General features: G+C 43.7%; 1 protein-coding gene across 5 annotated transcripts in view; it reads left to right on the top strand.

The window, feature by feature from the left end:
• Positions 1-2,078: 2,078 nt before the first annotated feature.
• The window catches only part of LOC130120586 (double-stranded RNA-specific editase 1-like), a 221,361-nt gene continuing 208,915 nt past the window's right edge, over positions 2,079-14,524 (top strand). For all 5 annotated transcript variants that reach the window (XM_056289211.1, XM_056289205.1, XM_056289206.1 and 2 more), the window contains exon 1: positions 2,079-2,245. The gene's annotated coding sequence lies outside the window, so the exon portion shown is untranslated. The remainder of the gene's footprint in view (positions 2,246-14,524) is intronic.

Genomic DNA, 14,524 nt, shown 5'->3' with positions numbered 1-14,524 from the left:
TTCCAGAGTTGAATGGAATGCAGCATTGATCTAGGATCAATGAAAACCTGAATACTATCACGCGGCACTATGTCATCCCTGAGCCGCACACTGACCTTTTACATATGTTGTTTTATTGTTGTAGGACCTGCTGATGTTTTAGAGTCTAGTTTATTTACTTCGTCTTCATTCTGCCCTCCATTAACGTGACCTTACATGCCTCGGTGACATTTAATTTGCCGTTTGCTTTGAAAACTAAGTAATGTAAAGTGTCCCTCCGGCTCTACTATATTGCTGCCACATGTAGATCATTTTAGCCACTGATGAGTAAATAAACCGTTCCCACTCCGTCCATTTCCTTGTGCAGGTCTGCTTTGTGTAAGTGGAAGTGTGGTTTGTTAAGACTTGTTGAAATGCATAATTTGCAAACATTTACTTTGTATTTCATTTAAGTGGCACACACGAAATGAAACGGCATTTCAGTTCGTTTCATGTGGGCAAGTACACGAGATGAAATGACAAGTAAAGTGTTCCCGATTCCTGATCCTTCTCTTTAAAAATGCCCTCACACAGCTAAGCGGATGAGCAGTGTGGAGTAAATGTGGAGCACACTGACAGTTTAAGTGAAAGTCTAAATGGCTGCCTCATGAATGAGTGCTCTTTGTTTTGACACTGTTGAAGTGCTCTTGACCAAGGCACTGTACTAGCATACCTTTATTTATTGTAATAAACCCACTGAGCAGCAGAAACATCACCTCAAACAGGCGACACTCATAGCAAATAATCTAGCTCTGTGTTTAGCTTTACCTGTAATGGGATTAAATTAATGGTCCCAATAAAAAACAATGAAAATATGCTTATCTAATGTCTGAAATAAAGAAACTACAACACAAGAAGCCATGATAAATTAGGCCACTACTAAGTGTCCGTGAAAGATGTCCACATGCAGGCTAATTAGTGTAAGTGCTTTGCCAGTATATGAGGCAGATATGATGCAGAACAGGTCAAGGTCTGTCGCTTCAACAATACATAACTTGAAATGCATTGTTGTGAAAATAGCGAGGTCACACAATTTTGCAAGTGTTTTGAGCATCTTAAGTAAACACATTATTCTGCAGTGACTGCAAAGTTTGCAGGAATTTGGATGATTTAAGCCAAGTGAGTTTAATGAACGTCCCTCTGCCACTTTCAATTTGAAGAGCTGGGTTTGGGCCACCATGGCATGGCCGATGCCGTCTCTGAAACTCTTTGCCAAACCTGACGTTAAACAGCTGACCCAGGTGATATTGTGGAGGAGTAACATCATTGAAAAACAGCAAAGATGCTTCTAAGGCACACACAATCCAGGAGAATGCATGACGAATCTTCCAAATCCGCCCTGAATTCCTCACTTTTGACCCTCTTCCATCGGGGTGAGATCGTTACCCCTTGCAAGTGAGATCCCAAAACACCTTTGTGCCAACATGTCTGTGAATGTTCTCATTCATCCAGGTCATGTTTATCCAGAGGAGTTGAATCAAGCGCAACTGGGCTTTATACCAAGTCCAGTTGCGCTTGATTCAACTCCTTTGGATATTTGTGCCAACATGTGTAAGGTTGCTAAATGACGAGAATAAACAACACAAACTGTTTACTGCATCTTAATAGTTTATGTAATAGATATATGTACGTGTATCTGTATTCTGTATCACATTCATAATTTAGTATAATTTAATGTATGATAACATAGTGTAAAGTATATCAGTATATCATATCATCACTAGAATATTGGTCATATAGTAATTGTATCTTATTTAGTTAGTTTTGGTACCGTAATATTATTAGAGTATCATAAATCTATCTATCTATCTAATCTAATCTAATCTAATCTAATCTAATCTAATCTAATCTAATCTATCGCGTTACCTTCTATTTATTCAGCCACAGCCATGGGTTGTAAAAACAACCAACGCCGCTGCGCAGCACCGTTGGTGGAAGAGGCGGGGCTTGTGCGTGGTTGACACGCTCCTCCTCCAATCAAGACGCGACGTCTCTTTGCACGTTTCGCGCTTGTGACGAGCGGCAGGGCGGGAGTGTTCCGGCCCGTACCGTAGAGCAGGGCACTGCAGTAGTACATGCGTCTCATCAGCCCCGCTAGTTATTACCCTCCAGCTCCGGCGATCCGACGGGTGACCGCAGGCAACCAGGGTTTTGATATGAAATCCCAGAGAAGAACGTGAAAAGGGGGATTTCGCAAGCCCGGCTTTCTCCTCCAACCCAAAACGCTGTGAGTAGCCTGTTAACGTCTCCTTAGTGCGGCAGGCGTTGCAAGACGCGGAATAAGCTTATTTGCCTGGGTTCCGGGTGTGTTTATGTAATAGTAATCCCCCCCCCCCCAGAACCGTGCAGGTTTGACGATAAGCCGGTCGGAAACCCGTCTCGGGTATCCTAAACATTTACTTCGGCCTGCCGACAATGCCCAGATTGTCTGCCACCGTAGGCAGCGCAATATTGTGAAATGTGTTGCTGCCATCTTCCCTGATGTGATGCCGAGGTGTCGCCGGGGACCGCATTGTGGACGGAGCGTCACTCGTGCGTTATTCGGTGAGGTTTCAACGTTAACAGCGACGCTCTCCGCTAACGCTAAGGTGATAGCGAGGTAACACGGCGACTGGTTGCGCTGTGGACGGGCTGTAGTGTTGTGCACGCGTGTGCGCGCGTGCGTGCGTGCGGGGGACAACGCTTGCCGTGCTGAGTGGCACATGATATCCGAGCTCAGCGGAGGAAATAAACTGTCAATAACATCACACTTCAGCACGCTGAATATTGCACGAGGATCTCTCTGGTGTCAGGCGAAGCGCCTCGGTGCAAAAAGATTGTTTTATTCTCAGTTTATGTTTAACAGACCAATTCATTTTTTTTTTTAGGATATCCGCTGCAGAAACAATTAAGCTGACCATTCACTCCTTTACTCACATTAAGTAAGCGGGTTTGCATAGGCTTAATTCATCAGTCTATTAAGTTGTGTTTTGTACATGAACAGCGATGCGAGGTGAAAGAGCCCCCCCCCCCCCAGGCTGAACACCAAAAAGACTCAAACTTGCAATGGTTTCAACGAGATTCACGGGTTGAAAACATGTTTCCCCCATCATGGGATCCCCAAATCACGGAGCTACAAACTCTCACTCTGCGCTTCCAATACATGTCTTAAGCGATTGGGAGTGAATTTGTTGAGCAGAAATCTAGAAAAGACGATTTCGCAGATTTGCAAGTTAAAGGAGGTCTTTCGCAGATTCCCGTGGCTCTAGTCAAATAGAGAATTCTCTGGTCATGGACAAAAGCCAGTTTTTGTAAGCCTGCTGTTCATAATTCACAACTGAGGCTGATGCAGACCAGTTCCATATGACATGCTCGATCACTTGTGCTTGGGCTGGACAATATTAGGAAGGAAAAAAAACAAACAACATTTGTGATATTTTTGCTTTGCAATGTGTATTGCAATATTAAATATTGAATATTAGCTACATAATTTCACCAGATACATGCTTTGAATGAGATGACTTTTGAGGGGGAAATAAGGCAACTGTCCATTATGTTACTAAATCAGACTAAATTATTTGTCAGACCATGTGCCAGAATATTTATTCAAGAGTAGTTGTAAAAAAGCCCTGCTCGAATTCATTTTCCATCAAGCAGTGAGTTTTGCTGAACATGACTTAAGGGGCCAGTTTGCCTTACATTGCATCCTTTTGCTGTGTATTTTTGCGCATATGTATATTGCAGCATCAATTCTGAAGCAACTTGTGCTTATTAAAGTGGACAGTCAAGTGCACCAGACCCTTCTTTATGTCTTTTATTTCATAACAGTGCTGTAGAACTGCTCCACTTGGTGAGCTGAGAGGTTAAGATTGGAGAAAGCAGTGTAGACACAGTGGTAAGGATACCCTGTTATACATGTTTGTGCCCACGTTAGCATGTATGATCCTGTGAGGGCTCTGCAACCTTATGCTGCTGTCCTCTGGACCCCTGCATTTAGCAGGGCTCCTGTGAAAGTTGTGTATTGGTACCACTGAACAGCAGAAGACAGAGTGCTGCTGCTGCCGAGACTAATAAATTGCTGCTGGCTAACAGGAGGAGAGCACTACCCTCTGTTAACCCCACACAGCCTGAATGAGAACAGGCATCACTCATCATATTCACACACCCTGATGTGGACATTAGCACTTCCTGTCCTCGATCCATATGTCCCCTAACCCCTGAGGACAGTTTTATCATTTGAGCAGTGATTCTGTCATTGCTAGTTTAAGGTGACAAGGCTCTGCTCTTTTTAACCGTAAAAGGATGGTTGTTTTTCCTCTGGGTTGATACACTCCTAGGTTTAGCTAAGGGCTTGTATTTTGAAAGGACTCAATGTTTGTCTGTCTTGCATGTCTATCCATCCGCTAAGGGTTCCCCAAGTATACTGTACGCTGGCTAGATGGCTACTGCTGGCTCATTCTGGATCAAGTCCTTTTTTCTGTTTAAGAAGTATCTTTATTGAAAATCCAATTTTGCTTAATTGTCAAGCATTGGGATCTGTTAAATGGGTGATGATCACCTGGCCCCTAATATCAAATACCTCTTATTGGTCTCTTTGTTTCCTGTTACTGGTAACACATGTTAGTACTAGGGCTTTGCAATTTGACCAAAATCTCATATCCTGTTAAATAGGTCATTTCATATCCAGATAACCATACATATCACGATATAGCACATTTTTGAAAATTCAAGAATAAATAGCCTTTTTTAAATGAGTACATGGAAAAGAACCAAATCTAAACCACGTCCATGAGACAGAAGTAGCCTCTCTTTTCAGTACGAGCTGCTCGTTTTGTCTTGGCTAGTCGGAGTCCTTCTCCTGTTTGAAATTACTCCGTTCTGTGTCATGTTCACTCTCTTCCATGTTTGTTGTATTGCCTTCACACAAATTTCCCGCCTTCATCCCTGCCATGCAAAAGAACGCAAAGTGTCGTCCAATTGACAAAAAAATATCTATGTAAAGCACGTGATTTGCGGCACAAGAAATACGCGATAGAGCATAATATGAAGTGATTGATATTTTTTATCGTCACATAATATATGTTTTCATATTGCACAGCCCTAGTTGGTACTATTCTCCATTTGTACATAAGCTGCTGTTTTTTTTTCTGATGTAGACAGAAGTTGTCAGAGATTTCATGGTGTTTGGCCTAAAATTTGCTTCCAGTCCATACTTGTGGGTAAATGTTCCCTTTGGCCAGTGGTGTACCTTCTCTCCTGTGGGTTATTTGTTTGCAAGAAAAATATTTGAAGGACTTGGATGGATGAAATTAAATCATTCTGTCTGTCTTCCTAAATATGTTCATTTTCCAGAGCACAATAATGCAAAACCACCAATATATTTCTGCCTTCCCAAACATGATCAGAGTACAGCTGGTAAATCTTCAATTAATCAGACGTTTGTTGTAAAAGGTATAAAGGCAGTAGATTTGAACTTGTTGGAACATTTTCCATTATAAGTCCCATCTCACACTGTCATTTCAAGACAGTCATGCTGCTTATTTGTGCAGAACCAACTACTTTCTAATTTTTTCCTCATCAAATGCAAGCTGTCTTCTATATTAAAACCAAAGTTTTCTGGATTCTTGTCTTCAGGTTCGCGGAGAAATATTGGGATGTTTTGTTTGTCTGTTATAGGCTTAAAAAACTGTCTTTATCACAATTATTTTTGAACTATTTAAAAATAAATGAATCTTATCAGGGAGGAGCTTCTCCTCACACTTCTTTGGTTGTAATGTGTCCTTTGGTATTTCATTTGATCGATTACTCTGATTACTCAGAGTTCTGGGAGAACCCTGCTTTCTCTTTTAAAGTTGAAACTACTTTTTTCCAGTGTCTTTTGCATGCTTACTCAAAAATGTTGGTATTCTCATTAACTCTCTTTCAGTCATATCGGCGACAGGATAGCTAGACTCAAGTGTTACATAGTCTTGCATCAACCAAATGCAGTCCTTTCTTCTGACACCTCTGTCAGTTTCTCCACTGTTCTATTGGTCCTTTATAAATCTATCTCGCATTGACAGGCCAGAAAGTTATTTTTTCACCATCTATTCCAGCATTTTGAGTGTAGCACACCCTCAGATATAAATATGAACCACAGTGGCTCAATGATTATTTGTTCACTGACACAACTACATTGATGTTGACTCTCACAACCTATGACTGTAATGATCCATCAGGACACAGAGGGAGCAGGTCATTCATAGTCTCTGATTAGTTCAGAGACTAAAAGTTGCTGCTGGCTCCCTGTGGCTGGCATGGCAAAGCCAGCATTTAATAAGAGTGGAGAGGTTCTAGTCATCATCTGGGGATGTGGGTGGAGGGTGTGGGGGAATGGGGGGGGGGTTGCTGGGGAATATCTGCAGTGCAGTTATGCCTTAAGGGTGCATCTAACCTAAACATTGACTATTGGCTGTTGCATTGAGTTCAGGGCTGGGGTTTTGACCCCGTTCCAGTTTCTCGCTGCACAGTGAGGATGTAACGTGTGGAGTTGGTTTTGATTCAGTGATCAGTGATCACTCTTAATTTGTTGTTGTTTTATTAGTTTTATGTGCAGTGTCAAGGGACGGGAATGTCAGAAACGCCTCTCTGATACAAGATAATGAGGCTTCAAATGACCTCCCAACGCTCATCTGAAAGTGACAAAAAAAATCCTCCCTCACAAAACTACTCCCCACCATGTTCAAATTGGGATTGGAATTGATTTTTGAGTATTTTGAATTTTAAACAGCTGTCTGAATTTACTGACTAATCCATCTGTAGAAAGAATACAGCAAATGAGAGCGCTTATACATTGTCTGCATCAAGGTAGTTCTGTCATTTATCTACATATCAGTGTGTAAAAGTCAGATACGCCTAAAGGACACGCAGCTTCGAATCCATTTTCTTTTGCAGTTCAAACTGCCGTTATTAATGTTAAAGTGCAGCAGTAAAAACTCAACCTATAGAGTCACTGTATAGTGTTTTGATTAAACATGTTGATTTAAAAGATCCATGTTATGTCCCCTTCTCTTTCACTTTGCGCTCTCTCCAAGGCTGTGGTTGCTTTCTAATGTTTCTGTAGCATTCATGTCCTAGAAACCTGCATACCCTGACAAACTCCCCCTCACTGATGACCAGCAGCCTTCTTCAATGAGGATAAACCAAAGGATGAGCCAGGGTACACCTTCATGAAAAATCATCTAGAAGTAGAGGAGAAAATTAAAAAATCATCAAGCTGTCATCTGAAGTTTGATGGTGAGAAAGCGATGTTAATCTCCTCCCCTCCCCTGTGTTAACTCCGCTAGCTTCCCTGTTTGTGTTTGTGGCTGTTTCCCGGGGAGCAGCAGCGTGGGTTGAGCCTCCCGCACCGCCTCTCTGCTTGGAATTTATACCGATCTCCGTAGAGAGAGCGAAGAGGACCTAAAATGGATGAGAAGGCAAATGTTTCCTTTTTTATCAATACCCAGCGCGGGGGAGCTGGGGCCTTAGAAACTGTAATTATGTTGCCTCCTGTGGCGAGGATGGGTTTTATTTGTTTGGGGGTTGGCAGCTCTGGCGGGATACAAATGCTCCAGGTGTTGTTTTGTCAAATCTCCCGCAGCGGTCGTGGCAGGAAATTCTTAACAACGGAACACTTGGGCCAGACCGTCACATGAGGTCGGAAGCGTACCACATTCGGAAAGGCGCAGCCTTAATACTGCGACTGCTGCTTCAGACCAAATTGAAAATGTCATGTGTTGTAGCAGTGAGAGTCGAAACCCTTACCTTGGTTTTTTTATCGGCATCCTTTAGCCCAGTCATACTCAGCCAGGTGCCATGGCGCGCCATGTGTATGTAGGTTTTCATTCCAACCCAGAATTACACCAGCTGAACAAAGTTAGCACACCTTTAACCGAACAGGGAGGATAAACCAGTGAAATCAGCTGGTGTAGGTTGGAATATAAACCTGCACACACGGTTGAGAATCACTGCTTTAACTACTGAGCTACACAGAACAGCAACAGCATTGCGCCACCCTTCTGTGGAAGGCTTATTCAAGTTTTCAAAGAAAGCTAAAGGAATAAAAGCCTCAAAGAGGGGCTCTTGGTACAGTAGAAGTATCAGTCTCTTATGGCGTTTTCACACTGGCCAAAAAACCTCCGCTAACATCCGCCTTTTTACATTGACCAAAGGCGGACATTAGTGGGTTTTTTGGCCAGTGTGAAAGGGGTATAAGTTAATAGTGGAGAGCTTTGTGTGGCATTCAATGCCTCTTATTTCCCCGGCACCCATGGGTTTTTTTTACCCCATCAAGGAGCGCTTGCTCTTGGTATAGTAGAAGCATCAGCCTCTTGGTGGCTACAGTGAAAAATAGTGGAGAGCTTTGTGTGCCATGCAGTGCCTCTTATTTCCCCGGCACCCGTTGTTTTTTTACCTTGTCAAGGAGAGCTGTTACTGTTGAAGGTGGTGATTTTGAAGAATAGGGCTGCAGGACTGTGGCTTGTGTGACCGAGACACGCTGCTTTGCCTGGGGGTGGGTTGGGGGGGGTATGTCAGTACCGCCCCGTCACCCCTGTCACCAAATTGCGGTGATCGGGAACCCGCAGGTTTTGACTGTTATTCTTGCAGTATACTTCAGAAGGGTGATCCGCTCACAGTTGCATAATGCATTCCTTTTATTTGGGGCAAGAGAAAACCCCCTCCAGAGATATTAATGGTGAGCTTTTGTGTGTGTGTCGGACTGAGCGATGTGAGCGTGTGCGGGTGGACATGAGTGGTAGTGAGTGGTAGTGAGGGCAGTGGACACGTTTTGTGGTTTTTTTTCTTTAAAGGCAGTTTTGTAATCTCTTAGCATACCGCAGAGATGAATCCTCAGTGAAAATAGAAGAAAAGGGCCGGCGCGCACGCCAGGCCAGGTTAGCATCAAAACCCCCAACATGACATTACGGTCAGTGGTACACACACATACACACACACATGGGTTAACACCATGGAGGTTAGGGCCTCCACGTCACCACCAGAACCAGAAGTCAGCTTCAACTACCAGTGGCCAAGAACATCTTCCTTCCCGCATCCTTTGCAAATCACATTAGAGATTATTTTGGGATTTAATCTTATCTAATCTAATAATTTAGCATTCTTTGGGCTTGTAATATTTCACTGCATGTTTTATGTGATCTGAAATTTTGCTAAATTTTTGCATGGTGATTAAAAACTCGAAGCAAACGCCACACTGCAGTTTCAGCATACAGCATGCTTTTGTAGACTCACATTTTTCTATTGAAGTGAGTGAATGCTTCAATTACTCAGATTAGTGGGCATTGTTCGTGCTGGGCTGAGATTCGTGTGTGACTCGTTTGGCGGTGTTATGTTATCCATTTGTCATTTTGGATCCTGGCACTCAATGCTGTGGTGATGCAGCATGGAAAGACCTATGTTTTTTTTTTTCCAAGTCTCCTCCTGCACCTTGTAGGGCGTGATGAAAAACTTGAGTTTTGTTTGAAATTATTTGCATAAAATATGGTTAAATTGCCTTTAGTGAGATTTATTTTTTTATTTTTTGCCAGTTTTCAGCCCTCAACAGACAGGAAAGAGAAGATGGAGAGGAAATACAAGCTTGTGAGAGGGAGAGAGGAGAGATGGAGTTAGATGTACAGCAAAGGTCCCAGGCCAAATTTGAACCTAGGATGTGGAATTAGAGCCAAGCCCACATGGAACAAGTTTATTTGGCTGAGCCACCAAGATGCCTCTGATGACATGCAGTGTCATGAGTGTTTAAACATATTTACTGTTCTGTGTGTGTTATGTGCTACAAGGCAAAAATTTGAGATTCTAGACTGACCTGAGCGATTTTTTTTTTAAACTAATATTGAGGATATTTTACTGAAAGTGGGTTGAACGTGCAACATCCTTTCCTGCAGTGTCCTGCTTCACATTCATGCATAGACAGCTGGTCTGCATGAATGTGTCGCTTACTGCAGGTGAAGCTCTACTGCAGCAGTTGAGGGTTAAAAGCATTACAGGGTTTTCTGTTGTAGTTTCTACTGAGGGGAGGAAAACGTTTTTCAACGTCAGTATATGTTTCTCCAAAGCTCAGGCTCCACTAATGATGTCTGACAGCAACAAGAAGCACAAAACTAGCTTTGTTATAGGTTTCACTGTCTCGAAGGCACTTTTCTCCTTTATTTATTTATTTATTTTGCCCTAAACCATTTCTTTTCATCAGCCAGTTGACTTGATGCTGGTGACACTAGAATCTACCTGCTTTTCTCATGCGAGGAATGGGTTTTAAGATCATCTCTATTAAACCCTGCAGTTAATCTGAATATTCTCCCTGAGAAAGGACCTGTAGACACTTAGGCTTGTGCCCCCCCCCCGCCAATGTCTCTCCACAGTGCACCCCTTTCTCCGTGTATTCATTGGAAAGAGTGCCGTTGTGCGTTTCTGTCTGCCCTGAAAAGCGTAGTGTGCTTTTATGTTGGACGTGAAAAAAAAAACATCTTCTGATAGATTGCTATGCATCAATTGTGTTTTCAGCAGTCACTTGGGAACAAGAGAAGCTGTATTCAGTGCTTCCAACAAGCAACAGTTTGGACCAGCAAACTTCAAGAGAGGTGCCAAGTGGAAACAGAGCCTTACATGGTGAATATGGTTTACATAAGAGGGCTGGCTATGGACCAGCACTGACGTGAACTCAAACTTCGTGACGGAGGTTGAGTTGTTAGTTGAGGTCATCAAGGACACAAAAAGCCTTAACCATAAACAATAATTATTGTGGCCTCATTTCCCCCATTAATTCTTCATCCTCTCACTCCCCTATTTCAGTCTCCTTCCTTTGGGCCATGTTGAATTCATAAAGCTTGCTCAGAATATCAGTGCATACAGTTGAATTCAAGAGTAAGGATGAAGATGAATGCTAAGGTAAATGAGAATAAAATGAACTGCAACCCCCCCCCCCCTGAAAATATTGAAAGATGTTATCTTTATAGGAATGGAGGTCTCTGGAAAGCTTGATACACTGATGGATACTAGTATAACTTTGTTTCCCCCTTTTTCTCCTCAATTGTATCCGGCCAATTACCCCACTCTTCCGAGCCGTCCTGGCCGCTGCTCCACCCCCTCTGCCGGGGAGGGCTGCAGACTACCACATGCTTCCTCCGATACATGTGGTGTCGCCAGCCGATTCTTTTCCCCTGACAGTGAGGAGTTTCACCAGGGGGACATAGCGCGTGGTAGGATCAAGTTATTCCCCGCAGTTCCCCCTCCCCCCCGAACAGGTGCCCCAACCGACCAGAGGAGGCGCTAGTACAGCAGCCAGGACACATACCCACACCCGGCTTCCCACCCACAGACGCGGCCAATTGTGTCTGTAGGGATGTGTAACCAAGCCGGAGGTAACACGGGGATTCGAACTGGCGATCCCTGGTAGGCAACGGAATAGACCGCCACGCCACCCGGACACCGATACTAGTAGAACTTATTGCATCTTTGAATGTAGATAAAAATCAAAGATGCTATATTTTTGAAAAGTAAAAAAATGGATGTCAGTCAATAAGGCTGATTTTAAAAAGAGTCATTTAAAAATCCAAAAGATTTACAAACATTTACAAATGTAAAAATTGGACAGCTCATTTCTCCATTCACATCACCCAAAATGTACCCAGCCACCATATCTCCTCCTTCATAAAGAAATGTTGTTTTGCACTTAAGCGTAGCATACGCCCCAGAATCCAAATAAAATGTTTGGAAGGCATGCATGTAAAACACAGTCCCAACTCCCCCGCCACCATGCACACCGGTGCCGCTTGTCCTCCTTCCCTCTTTCTCTTTAGTGCTCTTCTGCTCTCTCGCTGAAGCGAGGTTGTACTTGAGAGGGGAGTGTACCTGTCACTACTGTCATTGGGCTCTAAGCGGATCTCCAGCAGGCTCTGCGAAAAAGCCACATTGCCCCCAGTGGGGTTATGGCTGTAGTGGGCCGCTGTGCCTGTCAACGTACCTGCTGTGTGCTTTTTCCTCCGTGCTGTTTCAAGTGATTCTCATGAACATGTGCAGAGGAAAAACACACACACACACACACACACACACACACACACACACACACACACACACACACACACACACACACACACACACACAGAGTTACACATGCGGTGTTTCATGTCACAGTGGTTCACCATCATGTGTGCGTATCACCCTTGATAACATGCTTTGTGTCGTGTTGCGGAGGTGCATGTATATGCCATGGGTTAGGCTATCCCCATCAATAATGCAGGTCCCATAGAGGAGCTGTGAAAAGGGGTTTTTCATGTTTTATAAGCTTCACTCTGCTCCCCGGTCCCTGTGCCTCTCCTGTTTTTATTGTAAGGTGGCAAAAGCCTTGGTCCATGTTCTTTGAATTACAGCGCACAGCTTTTAAGCTTTGATAGAAGTGGGATAATTGTTGATAAATGAACGGGTTAGGTCTCTTAAATCCCTTTTTTTTTTTGGATTTTCCCCTCCATTTTCTCCGCAATTGTACCTGTCTAATTACCTCATTCTTCTGAGCCGTCCCAGTCGCTGCTCCACCCCCGCTGCAGATCCAGGGAGGGCTGCAGACTACCACATGCCTCCTCCAATACATATGGAGCTGCCAGCCGCTTCTTTTCACCTGACAGTGAGGAGTTTCGCCAGGGGGACGTAGCGCGTGGGAAAATCGTGCTAGTCCCCCCCCGAACAGGCGCCCCGACCGACCAGAGGAGACGCTAGTGCAGCGACCTGGACACATACACACCTCCAGCTTCCCACCTGCAGACATGGCCAATTGTGTCTGTAGGGACGCACAACTGAGCTGGAGCTTACACGGGGATTCGAACTGGTGATCCCCGTGTTGGTAGACAACGGAATAGACCGCTACGCTACCAGGATGCCCCTCTTTTAAATTCTGAACCTTGCATTTAATCCTGTTTATTGTCACTTTTCATCGGCAGCACGTGTGACACGTTTTTACATCACTGAAAATATTAGGATAGCCGCTTTCTTTTTGGAGTGAATTACGGTTAAGTACAAGCAAAGTGAACATATTGAGATCCTGTCATAGCCCCTGTATTGCTAGACACAGGCATCCCAGTTTTAAAGGATAGGGACCTCCATGGCATAGTGATCTCTGGCTGGCTGGATGCTGCAAGATGGAGCATCTTCACTTCCTGTGTATTTGTGGCAATTTAAGCCTTTATTAGGCAGGACCGAGAAGACGGCTAGGGAATACAGGATGGGGAGAAAAGGGAGGACATGCAACCAGTGCTGTACCTTGATGGTTCATCTTGTTAGGTGTCAGGATGACCCTCGGTGCATAGAGCATCAGTTTTTATCCAGGTCACCTCCTGAGTCTGTACATCTTTGACCCTCTGCATGCACCCGTGGGCGTCACGCCTCAAAAGGACACCCATTCTCATCAAATTAATTCGTCTCATTGTCACATTGTCCCCTGGGTCCCACACGAGGAAGCACTTAGCTTTCCCTTCATTATTCCTCCTACGCCTCCCTCTCCTCCCACTCCCTTGGTGCCGAGGTCTACAACTTATGTAGACCTCTGTACTGGGCCCTTGGTGATACAGCTTTGTATAGAAGGAACACAGAGGAGATAGACAAAGAGAAAAGACCGCCTCTTTAGCGTTGCTTCCTGGATCACTTGCACTAATGCCCCTGTATGAAAGGGTTAATGGTGCTCTGATTTTGCCTGGATATTGTTGGTGTGGCCACTGGGGGAGTCCCATCGGAGTGAAGAGGTCAGGGCTTTAAGCAAGTTGAAATGGACTTCCTTGGTTCACTGCAGTCCCCGTGGCGAAATGGCTTCCATGAATGTGTGGCCTCTGCAGCACTGGGCTTGTTCCGTTCTTGTCTTTAAGCAGTTCTGACATTAAGGGAAGATTGAATTTGGCGATATTCTGTTACCGTCTGTTACCTATTTGTGAATTGTCAATTCTTGCTTTTTGCACTCTTATCATCAGAAAGCTGTCGTCTTTTTCTACTTTAAAATGTCAAGTTTATGTCTTTACATTTATGTCGAGAATTTCATAAAGAAAAATTCCCTGCATACACAGACTTCCTTGACTGTCAATACAGTATGACCTTGAAATGAGTAAAGGCGGACAGAAGAATGTTTATTGATTTATTGATTGTTTTTTTTTGTTTTTTTAACCTGGTTGATTTATCCTCAGGATATTAATGACTACCAAGGGAAAATGGTTGTAACATGAGTTCTGGACTAAAAGAGTGGATATGGAAATAAGTCTTCCCATATAAGACAATAAAATAACACTACTTTTTGCATTAAAAAAAAAAAAGGCTGTACAGTGCAAACACTGTTTCCACACTATTTATTTAACTTTGTAGCTGGTGCGTTTGTCATTTCTACCATACTTCTTCTCAGATTTTGACATCTAAATGAGTCCGTCTCTTGTCAATCTGGAATGACAGCTTGGTTTTGGAGTGCACTAACCTGTGTGTTGGCTAGATGAGAAATTAATTTCCCTGCTCTGGTCAGTTGTTT

Source organism: Lampris incognitus, chromosome 11, assembly GCF_029633865.1.
Source record: "Lampris incognitus isolate fLamInc1 chromosome 11, fLamInc1.hap2, whole genome shotgun sequence".
NCBI classification, from domain to species: domain Eukaryota; kingdom Metazoa; phylum Chordata; class Actinopteri; order Lampriformes; family Lampridae; genus Lampris; species Lampris incognitus.
This window is presented reverse-complemented; position numbering and strand designations above follow the sequence as displayed.